General features: G+C 34.3%; 1 long non-coding RNA gene across 1 annotated transcript; it reads left to right on the forward strand.

Annotated features, from left to right (window-relative positions):
• The first annotated feature begins 347 nt into the window (after positions 1-347).
• LOC107664914 (uncharacterized) lies at positions 348-1,657 on the forward strand. The gene is made up of 4 exons (XR_001631503.1): positions 348-465; positions 1,190-1,258; positions 1,408-1,446; positions 1,582-1,657. It is a non-coding gene; the product is annotated as an uncharacterized LOC107664914 (long non-coding RNA).
• Positions 1,658-2,233: the final 576 nt, after the last annotated feature.

The following is a 2,233-nucleotide window of genomic DNA, read 5'->3' on the forward strand; positions in this document are numbered from 1 at the left end:
AAATGAGGGTACCAGTAAAATATGATAAAAAAATGTAAAATTATACAAATAGGAATAATGATAAAAATGTGCTTTATACACTGTAAAATCCAATAGTTTAACTTACTTAGATATAATTGGTTATCTTTACTTAGTTGTTATACTTACTAGGTTTTGTTAAGTTACAGCCATTTTACGGCGAGTAAAACAACTAACTTACTGCTATGAGTAACTGTTACTTAAATTATTCAAGTAGCCACAACGAAACCAATGACATTAATTGACCAGTGAGAGGCAGCAGTGCGCTAATGTGTTGCTAATGTGCAACAAAACAACAGAAGAAGAAATAAGCACGGTTAGAGAGCATGCGCAACAAGCAGTTTTGAATATGTGCGCCGAATTTGCTGAACCTGGGAAGAAGGAGAGAGACTGCTTGCATTTTTATCACTGGACAAAGACCGATTACTTCTATACAATAAAAGAAAGGTACGTTTAAAAAAAATAATTGTGTGTTAATGTATCTTTCTGTGTGCTGTTAATTTGAACCGACTATGACTAACTCCTTGTCAGCACCGTGTTCGCTAAGAGGCACCAAAGATCTAGGCTATTCTGCTGTTAGAACTTATGGCGTATTTTTACTGTCTCAAATTCAAAACTTTGTAGCTAGTTAAAAATCACAGCATGGAAATTCCGAGGTACAATCTTAAGAGCATTCCAAAAGTCGTCAAGATGAGCTCTCAGCAGGTTTTAAAGTCAATACTTAGGTGCCACTGGTATAATTAATTATTTACTGTAATGTTTGCAGTGTTCCCTCTATAATTTTATAAGACTGTGATGCTTTGGTCACTTTTTGGGTTAAAGTTATTTTTTTAAATTTATAATTTTATTGTCAATATATTTTAATACATCACAAATCATAGTCATTACGTGATTACACCTTTAAGGGTTAAACTGAATGAGCTCTTTGTCTTGCAGTAATTGTTATTTCTTTGCTGTGTTGAACAGTAATACAGAGCAAATGCTGCATTTGAATTGATTTTATGATTGAGGCCTCAAATAGATATGTATAGAAATGCGTATTCTTTCTTTACTTCTTTCTTTCTGTAATCCTTGTAAAGCATGCAAATATCAAGGAATGAATGTGGTTGTAATCTACAAGCCACAACACTAGTGGAACTTTCCTTTAACTGAATAATTATGTCATATTTAGGAAAAGTGCTTGTGGTAACTGTCTTCTCTGAGCACCAGTCTCATCAACACGGGCCACAGTACACTGGAGGTGAGGTATTTCATCTTAAGCTGTTATACCCAGCAGTAGAGCAGTCTTCCGTTCTCAATCACCGTTCTACACTTTATTTACAATTTCAAATAATTTCTTGTGGATGCAGTATACCTGTAACCACTGTATTTTAAAAAATTTTTTTGCAGATATATGAGGACACTTGACACCCTACAACTCCTAAAAATGTATGTTGCTACCTTAATTGTTTTCAATATTTTAAAATAAACAATGTGAATGACTTCTTTATTGACACTGACAAACATATTTGTACTGCAATTTTTTAATGTCTTAAACTTTTGTTTTTCTTGTTTTACTTCTAGAACCCAGATTTGACAGCAGTGCACACCCATCAGAGGGCTACCTATTTTACTTTGTGATTACCCCAGATACTTCTACAACTAACCCGCTTTGTAAGTTCTCATAGTTACACCGTAAAGAAGCATATAGCTGTATGGAAATTTCCTTTGTATTTGCTGGTATATTACTGAGATACTTGTATAAAGATTAATGTTGATTATATATCTTGTTCACCCAAAAGAGAAAATTATGCCATTGTCATTCCATCCCATGAAAAAGTGTTCATCTTCATGACACGAATGAAGATACTTAACCCAAAACTTTGACACTTCAAAATGTTCCTAAAAAAACATAAAATAAATCCATATGAATGGGGCCATTTAATCTACTTTTGGGCCAAACGGTTCTATGAATCATAAGGAGCAGCTCCAGTTATATTTCTGCTTGAACTTGGTTAGGCATAGTGTGATTACAAAACCATTCTTGATCCAGAATTCTTAGTCGAACATGCTGAACCATGCTGTAGAAAGCCTGTAGTGACGTCGCTGCTCAGGATTGGCCGTTTGTCTTTTGCCTAGCCACCAGTTTCTCTAGCTGGCCAAGTGTGCTATTTGAGCAAAGTAAACAAGTTAATATTAAAATGAAAAGAAATACTTCATCTTTCATAACATGGGT

The sequence above is a fragment of the Sinocyclocheilus anshuiensis genome, unplaced genomic scaffold (assembly GCF_001515605.1).
Source record: "Sinocyclocheilus anshuiensis isolate Anshui unplaced genomic scaffold, SAMN03320099.WGS_v1.1 scaffold319, whole genome shotgun sequence".
In the NCBI taxonomy this organism is placed as follows: Eukaryota; Metazoa; Chordata; class Actinopteri; order Cypriniformes; family Cyprinidae; genus Sinocyclocheilus; species Sinocyclocheilus anshuiensis.